Raw genomic sequence first — 16682 nt, 5'->3', positions numbered from 1 at the left:
TCCATGATACCATTCTTTTCTTACATTCAGGTCACATGCCCCAATCTTTAATCACCTTGTGCATTTGTGTCCTCATTTTACTCTTCCAGTAAAATATGAGGCTCCATGAAGGTAATGATTGTTTCTCTTCTTCACGTCTGCATCCCTAGCTCCTGTAATCATGCTCAGCATATTGTAGGAGCACCTAAATAAATAGTCATGCCTGTGTACATTTAATACATATAAATATTAAAATAATAAGTGGTTGGAGAGAACACATAAACTCTTCTTGGCCACATATACTTCCTAATTACTGACAGCATACAAAGTTTAATATCTCTATGCTATTACATTTCTCTAAAGATCCCCATATATTTTTGTGTGCTGTGTCATAATTTCAAGCTAAAACAAAACCTGGAATTCGTAGCAAAGGGAACCAGCAACATCTGATTCAGATGTGATTTTACCTGTGTGGGTGTATTCCACATAACTGTGAGTGTTCATAACAGAGAGTAACTTGGCTTAGAGATGCTGCATCCCAAATATCCTCTTTGTTTGTGACTCTGACTTTGTCCTGTCACTTTGTTTGTGACTTGTGACTTTGTCCTGTGACTCTGACGGTAGGAATTGTTCATTCTTATTTCTGGCTCTTGGCAGCCTACAGATGCTTCCTGTTAGTGCTCCTGGCAGGTTACTGATGGGGCCTGTTGTTTATTGCCCTATCTATCAAATCCTATTTATTTTTAAAATAAACTTTAAGTATACTGTAAACTCCCTTCACAAACAAATTTTTCCTCCTCTTTTACACTTGACAAGCCTCTAAAAGGAATAGTAACTCTGTCTCATAAATATTTGAACCTGAACCTTTTAGGAAAGAATTATACTTAAGCTACTCAAGAGCAGGAAAGGTCTCTGTCTGAAACTTCCCTTCTAACTACTCACTTCTCTCTTCCTCTTCAAACTCTCTCTCACTTTTTTTTTTTGCATTATCTTATCCCAACGTTTATACTGCTCTCTGATCCCATTGCAGACCCAATTCTCTGGTCAAAACTGCTGTCCATATCTTTATTAAGTATGGCTTGTATAATGTAAATGTCTTTATTAAAAATATTAAAGGGCTTACTATTTCCAAGCTCATCAAACCCAAATGTTTTACATCTCTTGCTTGGTCCTACATCATGTAAATTTACTATTTTATTCAATCATCTAACACAAAGCTGATGAGAAAAGATGTTGACATGGTAAAACAAAGCAAAAAATGTCTTGGGGTTTAGATTCATACTGACTTGGGTTCAATTTTAACACTACTACTTATTAGCTGACAGCCTTGAGGAAGTCTCCTAACTTCTCTTACTATGCTTTCTCATTAGAAAAGTGAATACTAATAATACCCATTTGAGTAAAGATTCATGGTTGTGATAATTAATTTGAGGTGTCAACTTGATTGGATTAAGGAATACTTAGGAAGCTGGAAAGTATTACTTCTGGTTGTGTCTGTGAGGTTTCCAGAGGAGACTGGTGCATGAATCAGTGGACTGAGTGGGGAAGATCCACCCTCAATGTGGGTGGGCACTATCCAATTGGCTGGGGGCCCAGATAGAACAAAAAAGGAGAGAAAAAGATTTCCTTTCTGTCTCTCCTAGAGCTAGGACATTCTTCTCCTCCTGTCCTTGGACATCAGAACCCCAGGCTCTCCAGCCTTTGGACTTCAGGACTTACACAAGCAACCTGCTGGGTTCTTAGGCCTTTGGCCTTGTACTGAGACTTACACCATCAGCTTCCCTCATCCTGAGACTTTTGGACTTGGATTGAGCCACGCTACTGGCATCCCAGGATCTCCAGCTTGCAGACAGCCTGTCGAGGGACTTCACAGCCTCCATAATTATGTGAGCCAATTCCCCTAATAAATCTCCTCATATGTCTATCTATGTCTATGTCTATACCTATATCTATATCATCTATCTATATCTATAAACTATCAATATATCTATATCCTATTGGTTCTATTTCTCTGGAGAACCCTGACTAATGCCCTGGCATTCTCTAAATATTTATAGCTCTTCTCTTTCTAAGCACATGGTAGCATTACATTCCACCAGTACTTTTCAGTTTAGGAATGGTTAAATGATTTGTTTTGACTAATGAAGTGTGAGTGGAAGGGTTGTGTTTCACTAGTGGACAGACATTTTTAGAGACAGTGTGTGATTTACAATGGTCCCTTCCCCCAATGAGGCAAATATGAAAACATATGGAGACAGCTTTCATTACCCTGGGATCTTGGCTGTTTACAATAAGCAAATCCTCCTACTGATCCCCCCGGATATGCAGCATGAGCTATGGGGGTTGCTTGTTACTACAGCAAACATTTTTGTATCCTAACTGAAACATCTATCTGGCAAGATTGTTTGGAGGATGAGTGACAATATACTTAGAGAGGCAACACAGTGCCACTATGCAATCAATCAATGGTATCTGTCATCATCAGGAACATTATCATTGTTAGCATTGTTATTTTGTTAGATTTATTTCTATCCTGCATTTTGTCTTTATTCCCATTATCTTATTGTGCTTTAATGTTTACATTTCTTGCCCTTCACTAAATTATAAGATGTTTGAGAAGGACAGCATACTTCATGTGCCCTCAGTCAGTATAACCCATTGGATATGGTATCCATTCCAACAATTCTACTGTTGTAGCCTGAATGCAAGTATACATAATATATAAACAAATGGGCATATTTGTATTCCAGTAAAACTTAATTTATAAAAACAGAAGGCAAACCATAGTCTGTAACTTTCATTTAGACTCTATTCTTATTCCTCTCCCTCCTTCTCTCTCTCCATCTTCAACCCTAGTTTTCCTCTTTCTCCTGTGAGTGTGATTGTATTCTCTGCTTCCCCAGTTAACCTTTTTCCTCAAAGATAAAAGTAGCCACGACTAGTCCTGTTATAAAGGAAGTAAATCCCCTCCTCCCCTGTGTTCTTCCTTGGGTAATGTGTCCACACTTGAGCCAATCTCTGCTGACAGAGCATGGGAATTCCTGATTGGGCAGGCTTGAGACATGTGACCAACCTGATGATCAGAGAATGGTCTGTGATTGACTAATCTTTCAAAGCCATCAGGGGTGCAGATGGAAGAAAGTAAGATGCTTGGTAGACACAACAGGGGGCTTCTTACAAGCTCTTTTCTCCTACACATGCAGAGAAATAGGAAAGAACCTAGTTCACAGGACCGTCCTTAACAAATATATATTGGGTGGTAGGCTTAATACTTCACAGCCAATTTCCCTGGATATTCTTCAAAGACTTCCTGTGGGATCTGCAAACAAAAGCGTTAGCTTGAATTTCTGATGGATTGGTCGTGAGAGGTAGGAAATACAGCAAACAAAGAAGACTTTTAAGTTTCTGGCCGAAGCGCTTGGGTGAGTGGAGGTACCACATATTTAGATGGTTAGAATTCATCTCCTAAACTGTAAGGGGGAAGCAGCAATATGGATACTCCCCAGTTGGCTTGTAAGTATTTTCCAATGATCTGGGAAAACTTACCAAACTTTACAAAAGCTAATAAACAAAGTAATATAACGTTATATGAGTCAGGACTCTCTGGAAACTATCCAAATTCCTCTCTGTAATATGGGGAATGCCTGAAAATTCCTAATATGAAATACCATACTACAGGGGGAAAAATAAACACCTTATTCTTGCTATTCCTGGCCACATAAGGTCTGTGTAAAGGGCATTACTGGCTGCCGTAGATATGTGTTGGGCACTCAAAAACTGAGTCAGTTAGTATACCAGTACATCTTCTATTTTTACTTTGCTCAGAAAATCTGATGAAATTATACAAATCCCTGAAATCTAATATTTTTATGTGATAAGATTGTGTAAGAGGAGGGGGTGGAAGAGAAGTTTGGAAAATGTGGTGACAGATGGCAAGTGGGCTCAGGCACACAGCATTCCTATATATAGGGGAGGGGACAATCTGGTTAATCAAGGGGAGGGGGGAGCACTTTCAAATTTAGATTCAAGTATTTTATATATTCAGCAACATCATTTAGTGAAGCAGCCTAGACGGGTAGAATTTTTAATTTTTTTCTTGGTTGGGGGTGAGCTGTGTGATATACATTTTCAACAGTTTTCCATATTCTTTCATGATGTCTACATTTAACAATCAAATTGTATCTATAAGTTTTGGGTGTGTCTGTTGAGGGAGGGCTGAGAATATCTATTTCTAGAGAGAGTTCCTTCCAAGGAAATTTACAATATTTCAAAAATTAGGGTAATTACAACTAATTTAACGAGAATGGAAAATTAAAGTGAATGTTCACAATGAAGATGTCTTTATAGTTCAGTAGAATGAGCAGTGAGCTGGCAATGAGGACACTTCAGTTCCAGGCCCAGCTCTAGGTAATACAGTCCCAGGTAGACTGTGTTGCCTTACACAAGGCACTTCAGCTCTTTGAATCTTAGTCTGTTTATTTTTAAACTGAGAGTCCAGATTAAATTATCTATAGGATAATCTTGGTTTTATATTTCCATTGTTATAGGCTGTGTCTTAGTGCTCTGTTAGTTAGGATGCTTTTGATTCCAAGTAACAACAGAAAGCCCAAATGAAGCTGTCTTAATTCATCACAGGGAAAGCCTGGTGTTGAGTGGACTTTCGGATTGGTTTGATTCAAAAAAGGACATTTCCCCAACTTGTTTACTCTTCTTTCCAGGGTGTCGTTCTCATCCTGACAGGTTGGTGGCTCTTCAGGATCTGAAAATATCAGTTAATGACTCCTGGTTAATGTCATGCTTTTTTATACAACTCTGGATGAAAAGAGAAAATCACTTTCTGAGGCTGTCTTAGACAAGTGAGGAAATGTCTTTTAGAAGATCCCTGAAAACTTGTCCTTGCATGACTTTGGCCCAAACTGACTTTTGTCCACATCTGTGATCATGTCAAGGGAATGGGGCTACCGTGAACTATAGGAAAGACTTCTGGAACCAGCGGTTAGCTTGGCAGGGAGATTGTGGTTACATAAGTGAAAATCAAGAAGGATCATAAGTAATGGAAGCAACCATGAAATCTACCAAACATGGCTTTGAACATTTAAGTTTCATATGATCTACACAGTTAAATATGAACTAGAAAAAAAAAACAAATTAATGAAATAGAGGTTTTATATGGTAGCTATTATTGTACCAAGCACATAGTAAGCATTCAATAAAGATGCCTACCTTGGGCTAACCTTAAATCTGTTAAACACAGAGAACATATCTCTTAGTTGGCAACTAAATAACAAGAAATTGAAGGTATTTTGGGGGTTGCCATAGTGACCAGAGGCCTTCTGCTGTACATTTTTGTTTTAATGTAGTGGTTTTCAAACTTGGCTGCAAATTGGAACCACTTAGGGAGCTTTGAAAAACGCTATTGCTTGAGTCCCATCTCCAGAGTTCCTGATTTGATTGATCTGGGTGGGGGCCTGGGCATTTAGAGTTTTAAAAACGCTCCAAATTATTGTAACTTATTGCCAAGATTGAGGATTTCTGGCTTAGGGACTCCAAACATGAGCATGCTACGTGTGTTCTCATCCCCTCTTCCCTTGAACTCCCTTTTATAATTCTCTTTTTCTCTACTCTAAACTTGTAACTGTTAGATTCTTCTCCCTGAGCTGGGACTCCCAGAGATACCACATGTTCTCCATTACACTATGACAAAAACCTGAATGTGAGGGTGGAAACCAAGAGTAGGGAAGGCGTACTGTCAATAGGGTATGTTAGAAGAAGGGGACAAAAGGGTGGAGAAAAGAAGAAGTGATGCAAAAAGCATTTTCCTCTGGCACTATGATGAGGTTGGAGATGCACATTTAGGCACTCTCAGACTCAGATTCCCACACAAACACCCATACACATACAGACACATCATCTGAAATTCTTCCCAGCCTCCTCCCTGCTCAGCCCACTGCCAACCACTTGCTTAGAATCTTGCTGCAAATTCATAAAACACCTAAAACATGAATAAATGAGAAGTGACTGTGTATTCATTCATTCACGCATTCATGTATTCATATGTTCTATAAATATTGATTAGGCACCTACTATGTGCCAGGTACATTGCCAGATGGTGAGTGAACAGTGATAAATAAAACAGGAGCAAATAGCACATTAGAGGCCTTAAATCTAGAAAGGGTTTGGAGTGTATGAAGCAGGGAAATGATTATCTTCTCCACCAGTAATTGAGTTCTAGTCTCCGTACCTCATTTGTTGAGTGAGTCCTTGGTAAACAAATGACTGCCCAAATGAATTAGTGAGAAAAGGCCAGAGTGACTGGAGCATGGTACATGTGCAGGTGTTTAGGAAAAAGTGGAATAATACTAGGTTGGAAATAGGGATGGATATCAGTTCATGCTGGACCTAGTTTTTTAAAAATCAGACATTATATTCTGTGCATTGGGAAATAATTACATATTTTCAAGAAAGGAGTGATATGGTCAGAGAAAGTATCCCTGAAATCAGGGGGGATAAAGAAAGGGCTATTTGGGAAAACAATAAAATGGAAAAATGTTTCTGAAAGAGAGAACAGAATGTGCAAAAGCTTTGAGTCAAGAATGGTATAATATAGCTGGGTGTGGTGAGTCATGCCTGCAATCCCAGCACTTTGGGAAGCCAAGATGGGCAGATCACTTGAGGCCAGGAGTTCGAGACCAGCCTGGCCAACATGATGAAACCCCATCTCTACTAAAAATACAAAAATTAGCCAGGTGTGGTGGTCTGTGCCTATAGTCTCAGCTATTCAAGAGGCTGAGGGAGGAGAATTCCCTGAACTTGGGAGGCAGAGTTTGCAGTGAGCCGAGGTCACTGCACTTCAGCCTGGGCAATAGAGCAAAACTCCACCTCAAAAAAAAAAAAAAAAAAAAAAAAAAAAAGAATGGTATAATATGTTTGAGGAGCTGAAAGGCACTATGCTGCTTTGCCTAATTATATGGATATAAAAGATAGTCTAGTGGAGAGACAATAATAGAGAAATATGGCACAGAACAATAGATGCTACACCAAGTGCAGCTGACAGAATCTATGGGAGTATAGAGGAGGGGTCTCTAATTTAGACTTGGGAAGCCAAGAGAAACTCCATAGAGAATGACATCAGAACCTAATCTGGAAAAGCAAGCCGAGTTAGGGAAAAGGAAGGGGAAGGGAAATGGTAGATAGAAATGAAAGACAGAGCAAGGATTTTTCAAATAGAAAGAATGTTTCAATAGAATTCTATACTTTTGCCCATTCAAAGGTATAGAGAAGTGAGAAAACATCTTGCAATTCTGAGCAAAATTTGAATTACACCAAATAAATCAAATTTAATTTTAAAACTTTATAGAGATTTATAGTATACCAGATACACTGATATGCATCTAACAATGATCTGTTGAAGCAGGTATCAGTGAGGCAACTTAGGTGAAGTTACATAGAATCCAACAGCTAGTAAGAGGTAGAGCTGAAATAGACTCAAGCAGTTTGACTCCAGAGTTCATTATCTCATTCCTGCTGTTAGATTGCCTCTCTGACCACATTAAAAAATAAATAAAAGGAGGAAGACCCAAAGAGATATAGATTAAAATACATATATTTCTATTTTCCTGTGTTTTTCTACTATTTCTGGAAATTGTCTAGTTCATATAATTAAAAACTCAAGCCAGATAAAAGAGAATAATCAGTTATATTAACAGTAAGACAAAGACTTCTATTCTTCAGAAATTTACTTAAAGGCAAATCAGATATAAACCTAGAAAGTCAAGAAAAGTTAATAGGACTTAAGCCCACACCAAGAAAATAAGATCTATGTATGATTACTTTTTTTTTGTAGTTAACCATTGACACTATGTAGGATCCTATAGAAAAAGAAAGGCATTCCTCTTTTTAATTTTTTGTTTCATTTAGTAAAAAATTTACTACCACAAAAGTAAAATCAACTGCAATTAACAAGCAGTGAATGGATGTTGAATATTTCAAGAAACAATAGTACAGTACTTTAGATTGGTCAAGTGGATTAAGAGCACAATTAGAGGACTGACATGAGAAATGTGATATTTTGAGGAAAAATTAATAAAATATAAAAAATACAATGAAAAATCATAAAACACAAAAAACATATATTAAACAAAAAATACGTTAAACAAAAAACCCCATATTTTAAATTACAATTTCTTTAAAAAACAACAGCACCAAATAGGCATGTTTGAAAAAGTGTTAGAAGTATGTACACTTAAATGTGAATACTGGTAACATTTGCGTGATAGATTATAGATGACTTTTAAAATTTTTAGTTTAGATCTTATCTACCTTTTAACATATGAATACATTATTTTATAAGTAGGAAGAAATTATAAAACATATCAAAGTCCTTTAGTCCTAGAAGTACATATGAAAGCTTTACTAGCCTTAGTCAACATTATAATTATGCCTTCAATATTCATTCTCCTTTTCCCATTATTATCCTAATTTTCCTTTAAGTGCCACCCTCCCCCACTGCATGCATCTCTTTTGGGGGATGCTCTCCTGAGTTAGGGATGTGGCATGTACTGTAGTTCTAAGCCCAACAATGTGATCTTTCCCCCTGGTCAAGGTCACTGGCTTAAGGAGGGGCAAGTGACCTAAGTTAAACTAATGAGGCATGACAAGTAGTTTGCTGGAGGAAGCTAGGAATAAATAATCCTTGCTCATGTGAGAAAAACCCAAAACAATCCTTTCTCTTGTTCCTATGTGGATGAGGAAGCACATAGCCCAGGCAGCCATTGGCAGCCATGTTTCAGCCATGGGGAGACACCTGCCTTAGAATGAACAGAAATCCTGGAAGGCAGAGAGAGTTGGAAATGAGCTAGTTCTTTGATGGGTTAGTGGAATTGCTGATCAAACCCACCTGCAAGTGAGTGCCACCTGTGGGCTATCAACCCATAGGAAACTATACATCTTCTTTATTATTTACTCCAGTTTGAATTTTGTGTGTGTGTGTTTGTTTTTCTGTTAATTGTAACCAAACACATCCTACTTCTTTCTTTCTATGCTATTCTCATCCTGGAAGGTCACTATCAGGTAATTAAAGATCTTTCTTCTAGCTTACTAAAAATTATTCAAAATCACAGGTTTTATTTTCCTTGACCTGGCTAGTGTATTCTAGAACTGTGCTGTCCAATACAGTAGCTATCAACCAAATGTGGCTATTTAAATTTAAAATAGTTAAAATTAAATAGAATTAAAAATTCAGTTTCTTAGTTGCACTTGTGTCATTTCAAATGCTTAATAGCTACATGTCAATAGTGGTTACCATATTAGCCAGCAGAAATAGAGAACATCTTCAACATTGCAGAAAGTTCTACTGAATAGTGCTCTCTCCCTCTCTTTCATTCTCTCTATCCCTCCCTCTCTCTCTGTGAGTCTCTGTGTGTGTGTGTATGTGTGTGTCTACGTTGGAGGGAGGGGAAGCACACAAAAGAGCAACATTAGATTGGGAAAGTTATGTTCTAACATCACCTATGTTAGTTAATTTACCATGTTCCCTTGAGTAAGCCTCTTCCCCTTTCTTAGGTCTTCATCTTTCTTCTAAAAGTAAGAGGCTAGACTAGGAGATTTTGGGGGTCTCTTCTAGGTCCAATATACTGAAATTTTAAGTGCTTTCTTTTTACTTTTAACATCTGTAGACTTTTTTTTATTCTCCAGGGATCAGCTGTGAGATCTACCATCAGATCATATTGGATATCAAATACCCAGGGTGGAAAATTCAGGACAGTTTCATTTTTTTTTCTCCCAGCAAAAAAAAAAAAAATCCAACACAAATTTAGTGGCAAGTAGGCATTGTTTTAAATGGTGTACAGGCCAGTTTCCTTTACTTAGTGTCACTGCAATAGGCTAACACAGGACAAGGTGCTCACCCTGAATATGGGTCACCACTTCATACATGAAAATATTACCTACCAAAAAAAAAAAAAAAACTAGCAAAAGCTGTGGGGAGGGTCACAAAATCTACTTATTTCTTTCTTTTCTTTCTTTTTTTTTTTTTTTTTTTTGAGATCGAGTTTCTCATCACTCAGGCTGGAGTGCAATGGTGATCTCGGCTCACTGCAACCTCTGCCTCCGGGGTTCAAACAATTCTCCTGTTTCAGCCTCCTGAGTAGCTGGGATTACAGGCTCCTGCCACTATACCTAGCTAATTTTCACGTTTTTAGTGGAGACAGGGTTTCACCATGTTTTCCAGGCTTGTCTTGAACTTCTGACCTCAGGCCATCCGCGCGCCTCAGCCTCCAAAAGTGCTGGGATTATAGGCGTGAGCCACCGTGCCTGGTCAAAGCTACTTATTTTGGTAAAGGCAGCTCATTATGCATGCCATCCTGATTGTGAATTAGTATTTTATTTCATGTTCATTTATTATTATTCACTTATTCATTCAAGCATTTTATTGTCTACTATATGCCAGGCAGTATGTTAGACTCTGAAGATGCCTCAGTGACCAATATGCTTGTCCTCCTTGCCCTCATGGTGATTCTTGTAAGGAGATAAAGCAGGCATTAAACAAATTAATTCCAGAAATAGCTATTAACACTGGTATTTAAGATTCTAGAGTTGCTGTCACAAGGGATATAAGGGGACATAGCACAATGACTTGATCTTGTCTGGAGTACTAGAGAAGGCTTTGGAAAGAAAGTTTCTCCATCCTATTCAAGAATCCAAGAGAAGAGTCTAGTAGAAGCCAAGAATTAGAAGGTTTGTAAGAGATGAGGCTAGAGAAGTAGGCGGGTCAGTTCATGCAGAGCCTTGTCAACCATGGACATAAGATTTGGACTTTATTTTAAATGCAATGGGAAACCATTGAAAGGTTTTTAAGTAACAGGAGTGACATAATCATCATGTGTCTTAAATATGCTCCCTCAAGATGCAGAGTCGGGGAGACACAGGTGGGAGGTACATACTCCAAGACAAGTATACTTGCTATAGTTCAGGTAAAAGATGATTGTAGCTTGGACGAGGATAGTTGAATGGAGAGGGACAAAGTGGATGGATATGAGGCATAAACAGGAAGTAGAATTAATAGGTGGTAGTGACTGATTGGATGCAGAAGTTTATGGGGAGGCACATGGCCAAAAGAATCTTCATTTCTGGCTCAAACTATTGCATTGTTGAATGGCCATTGGAATTGAGTAGCTTTGGGGGATCTGATCTTAAATCAGCTATGGATTCGAAAGTTTTATAAACCAAAAAAAAATTATTGTTTTTATTATTGCGAAAGCAATCATTTTCATGACCTTTATGTGCTTCTGATATATGTTCATATCCTTGCAAAAAAAAGAGACTACTTTGTTGCTATAAAAATATATATGTATTGCTTTGGTTAGAGAAAAGGAGGTGAAGCTGGTGGGATTTCAACTTTCTCTCTGTCCTAAAAGGAGAATAAAGAAATGAGAAGTGTAAGAACAAAAGAAATGACCTTATTCTTTCTTTTTCTTCTGCCTGGAAGACAGACAAGATAAGCAATGTGGAATTATAGTTGATAGAGTAATTGTAGAGATAGGCTGCTGGAGGTGAAAAATGAGACTCCTACACGAAGGTTATCTTTTTTTCCGGCCTAAGAAAAATCTTGTCTCCCATTTTCTTTTTCTTACAGTTACTGAAAATTCTGCCTTACGGATCCAGATTCAAATTATAGTATTGAATATTGCCAGTTTGATAGAAAATGATTTAGCCTCTCTTTCCAACTGTGTGCATTCCCTGTTGCTACTAAGGATTTTTATTCTTTCTTAAGCAGTAGTTGGGTTTTATTTTGTTGTTGTTTTTTTTTTTTTTTTTGGTTGCTGCTTTTGTTTGCTTGTTTGGGGTTTACCTTGTGAATGCTTTGTATTTTTAAGACATAGTTGTGATTATTGATGTGTATAATGCTCTCCTCATGGCCTAGTGCAGTGCATGGAACATAAACATTCAATTAGTAAGTGAATTACAAGATAAAGTTTTCATCAGTCAGTATAGACTAGATGATGCTGCAATAACAAATAACTCCTAAGTTGCAATTGCTTAAACAAAAAACTATTCCTTATTCACTAGGTAGATCCATCAAGGATTGGTAGGGGAAGAGGAGGCCTCTGCTCAAGGACTCAGGCTGATAGTGCAACTTGTCCCTGCTTCAAAGGCAAGAAGAAATCTGAGGATGTCACTTCAGCAATTAAATGCTCTATTGCTTGAGGAAATGACATCAGTTCTAATGACACCTCATTGGCTGAACCTTATGGCATACCCAACCCTAAAGGGATCAGGAAGTGCAATCCTACCATGGTCAGAAGGTGTAAAGGCTCAATTTCTCTGAAAAATGTGAGAGTAGTTTTGCTTTGAGTTGGGAGAATACACTAAATGGTCTCAAAGATCAATATATGTTGATTCTTACATTATTAGGACAAATGATCATTGGCAGCAATGCAATGGACTGCAAGGTATTTGGAAGAAAAAAATAGAACTATGCTAATATTCTTGCTTCATTACATGCATTTAGAATGATACTTAAGGCGAGTCTTTATTCCAGTATTTTTTTCTTAGTTTTCAGCAATGCCTATCTGAATGCCTTGAATGTAATCCATTAGGTGGTCAATTAAATTGAATTATGGAAGTAACTATCTTGACCCTTATTTTAATCTCTAGAAATGAAAAACATAATGGTTACAGGTTTTCAAAATGGTAGCCTTTATTAGCAAAGGTGAATTTCCTTTTAATTTTAATTCATTAGCATAGCAAAACCACAACCAACAACAATCACGGGGCAAAAGCTATCTTGTATACTTCTATATTTCAAATGCCTGGTGTAATATGTACCTCTAGAAAGAATGAATAATCATTTTTTGAGACTATCTTAATGTTAAAGAAATAAGAAAATACAATAGTTATATTTTTGGATTTTTTTTCCATTAAATATTTTATCCCAGTGTTTAAGAATGTACTCTTGAGCCAAATCATTTGGGCTTGAAATCTGTTCTGTCTTTTACTACCATACAACCTTGTGCACGTTCTTTAACCTTCCTGTTTCCTTTCACATTCCCCATCTGTGAAATAGAGATAATAATAATAATACTTATCTTATGGAGTTGGTAAAAAGAATTAAATTAGACTTTACAAGACATACTATAGAATGTGCTAGCATCTGGTGAAGGTTTGATAAACATTACGTGCTGCCACTGCTGTTATTATTTTTTTTATCTTGATGCTGTACAGTCAGTGTAAACTTTCTGTACATACTCATGAACAATAATGAGGCACAGATGTGAAACATGCAACACCAACTAGAACTTTGACATTTTTAACTAATTTTTAACTGTGAGATTAATATTTACTATTACTTAGAAATCTGTTTAGAGGTAAGATTTAGTGAACAGTTATGTTACAAAGAGCTATTATGTGTGTTTTGTGCAATGTGAAAGACCAATTGGCAAGATTGACGAGTCTGAAGGATCCCTCACTCTCTCACTGTGTGTAACGTGAGAAAACAGAATCACTTGCAAAGATGTGCAGCAGCATTGGACCTTCTTTATTGTGCCTCTGAAAGGCAAGAGAGTATTCTGGGGAATTTCAAAATGTTTCCAAGGAAGGAATATTATGAGAACTACCTTGATTTTGAAAACACCATAAAAGACTAGACGGTATGATCTATAACAGTGGGGATCTCATCAATCATGTTTTCTGCTTTGTTCCCAGGCACCTAACACATAGTAGGTGCTTTATAAGTGATTTGTGAAATAACTGAGGGTATTTCAGAGAATTATTACCAGTGCAATCTATAAATGAAAACTAGGTCACCTTGTATTCATCATTGAAATTTAGGCAAAATTACACTATATTTCTGAAGAAGAAAGGGTTCAAACCATAGTAAGAGAAACAAGATGTTGAACTTCTGAGTGTTTTCCCTCCCCACCCCAGCATGTTATTTGAAGGAGAGGAAAAATTTTTTAAAAAGAGCTGTGAGCATACTTCTTCATTTGGTGCTGAAAATAACATATTTTTGTTTATTAAACGTGTTCAAAAAGTTCAGAAGGTTTTTATTGGACTTATGCACATACGCATCTATGTCCTATTCCAGGTAAATTCTAGTCTCCTATTTAACTGCTGAAACAACTAGCAGATTTAAATTAGTATAAACCTGACAATATTTGTGGTTAACTTACTGGTAAAAAGAACATTAAGAGGTAAGAAATGGCTTATATTTCACTTTCCCATTTACTGTTAGAAGTCTAACTCCCACTAATACTATCAGTATTTTGCAGAATGCTTTTTTCTTGTTTCTCCTTCCCTCTTTACTCTTTTGTTAAATCAATGGTATCAGTAGGACTTCTAACGTAATAAATCAGGCAATATAATGTTAAAGCACCGCTTGAGTTGTTGAAGAGTTAGTGGGCAGATAGTACAATTCACTGTAGCTGTAATAGAGGGTAATGTCACTTTAAGACATGTGATACTTTAGAGCGGAGGGATGTATTGAAACAGACTACTGCTACTTACAGCACCGTATAGCAGCCCTGCTCCTACATTTTGCTGCCTTACTCTGCCCCGAATGCACTGGAGTGGGGATGGTCCATCGGCAACTATAAACTGATTCTCATCAGGAAACTGCACATTATCTCCCCATCACTTCAAAGGTCTCGTCAGGCAGAGGTGACACCAGGAGATGATTTAAAGGTGAAAATGACAAGGTTTCCACCCCTCAAACCTTGGCTCCTTTTCTGACAATACAGTCTGAATGAACCCGATGTCTTTTTTTTTTACTGTGGAAATAGGATCGGAAGAGAGTAACATTTTTTTTTTTAATCCTGATAAAGAAGATTGTTGGGAAGCTCTTTGAAAAAAAATTTTAAATTGTGGCACAGATGGATTTTAAAAAGTGTTAGATCTTTCCAATGAACACTAATAGAGTACTCTGCTCTTGGCTGGATTTTTCAGGTAAGAAGCATCTTTAAGGGTTTAAGATTCAGAAAGCAGATCTGAAACATATCCAGGCATATCTAGAGAACTGTGCAAGGCTGAATGCTTTATTTGGGGAAGACACTTAATAACATTGAGACAACCCCTTGGTAAAGGAGCAAGCAGTGAGAGTGACATGCAGGAGGCTTGGAAGTAATGCTGAGAATTTAAAAAAGTTAAATTAAAAAATTACATATTGCAAGCATAAAGTCACAGTAATCCTTTTGAGAGGTAGGATCTATGTGGGTGAAGAAATGAGCAAGAGAAAGCAGTCATTGAAAAACTATTAAGTTTTGGTTGTGGCAGGATTTTTTTTTCAAGTTTAGATGAATTTCCAGTACATTTTAACTGCAATTCACAAGCAGTAAATACATCCACAGTCACCTCTGTTTTGTCTTTCTGTAATTTGCAGGGTATTCTGAAAAAGTCCCCAAATACATTCATTTTAGGTTTCACAGGAGGGGTGTTGCTATTTATTTCCACTGAAGAGAATGCATGTATGTTATCCCGATAGTTCTGAAAACAATAAGGCAAAGTATGTTGTATACAAAAGTAAACAGTGGGCAGTGAAACTAATTAGAAAGTGAATGTTCCATCTGAATCACAGACTTAGGCATGAATAGCACCAAGCTGTTGAAAATAATGTTTTCCTGCTTTGCACTTAATTATAGTTGTCACCATTTGTCTATTATAGTCCTAAAATCCTTCCAAGATTGTATCTCTCTACTAAAATCCACAAATTAGCCTGCATTATGTGCATATATATGATGTATATTTTTGTTTTCTGAACATCAGTTTTTAATAAAGAACCAATTTTCATGAATAAAGAAGCCAGGCTGGGAGGTTACTGGCACGTTTTCAACGTATAGTTGAGATTTTTGAAGGGTATGATTTGACAGTGAAAAGGAAAAGAAAGAAAGAAATCTTCCAAAGCCCTCTCTGCCTAACAGAAAAGCATACAGTTAACTGGATTCTTGTGTAGAAAATGCTTCCCTATCACTGGCTGAGTAAAGACGGTGCTTCAAGTTTGATTAATTTGGCAATATGAAATGCAGCATAAGGTGTTGTTTGAGAAATTGGACAATATATAGCGCAGTTGAGCCTTTGTAGTTCCTAAGATCCTCATAGGTGGAGATAAGACTGTCAAAGTTTCAGCACCCGAGAAAAGGTACACATTCATCCATAAATACATATGCAACCTATATATGCACATTCATCAATGCTATACAGCAAAAGCTACAATGGAATCTTAGGAAGCTAAGCAATATTGCAAATTATGGCTTTCTCTAGGATAGAAGCATAGGTGTTGCATCTGAAACTCATTCTCGCTAAACACAATCCCTTCTGATTCTTAGGTCCAGTCAAAAGGATCGGTTCTATCAGGAGATTACAACATGCCTCTGAGAAATGATTACTTAGTTTAGAAGACAGCATTGCAATTAAAAATTCATGACTGTAGAATTAAAAAAAAAAAGAACCCACTCTTTCCTTCCAGGCTTATGTCAGACTTGCAATGAAGTTAGAATGAACAGGAGGAGTCTGCAGCTTTTCAGTGCCTGGGATAACTATAATTTAAAGATCATTGTGTAAAACAGGATTTTTAGTCAGCCTGCATTGTTTTAAACTGACTAACTGATAGTCTAAAACTTTATTTTTGCATTTTGGCAATCCTTGGAGTTTTGTTTTGCAGAATTAAGAAAAAAATGAATGTATGATCATCTGAAAAGGGCTTTCCCTCAATC

General features: G+C 37.1%; 1 protein-coding gene across 2 annotated transcripts in view; it reads left to right on the top strand.

The window, feature by feature from the left end:
• The first annotated feature begins 1594 nt into the window (after nucleotides 1–1594).
• TAFA1 (TAFA chemokine like family member 1) overlaps nucleotides 1595–16682 on the top strand; it is a 559292-nt gene continuing 544204 nt past the window's right edge. Inside the window, exon 1 of one of the 2 annotated variants that reach the window (XM_054483332.2) lies at nucleotides 1595–1865. The gene's annotated coding sequence lies outside the window, so the exon portion shown is untranslated. Of the gene's footprint in view, nucleotides 1866–14464; nucleotides 14920–16682 lie in introns of those variants that run through there. The other variant, XM_054483331.1, reaches the window with a different exon arrangement.

The sequence above is a fragment of the Pongo pygmaeus genome, chromosome 2 (genome assembly GCF_028885625.2).
Source record: "Pongo pygmaeus isolate AG05252 chromosome 2, NHGRI_mPonPyg2-v2.0_pri, whole genome shotgun sequence".
Classification (NCBI taxonomy): domain Eukaryota; kingdom Metazoa; phylum Chordata; class Mammalia; order Primates; family Hominidae; genus Pongo; species Pongo pygmaeus.
Note: the sequence above shows the minus strand (reverse complement) of the source record. Positions and strands in the feature narration are given on the sequence as shown.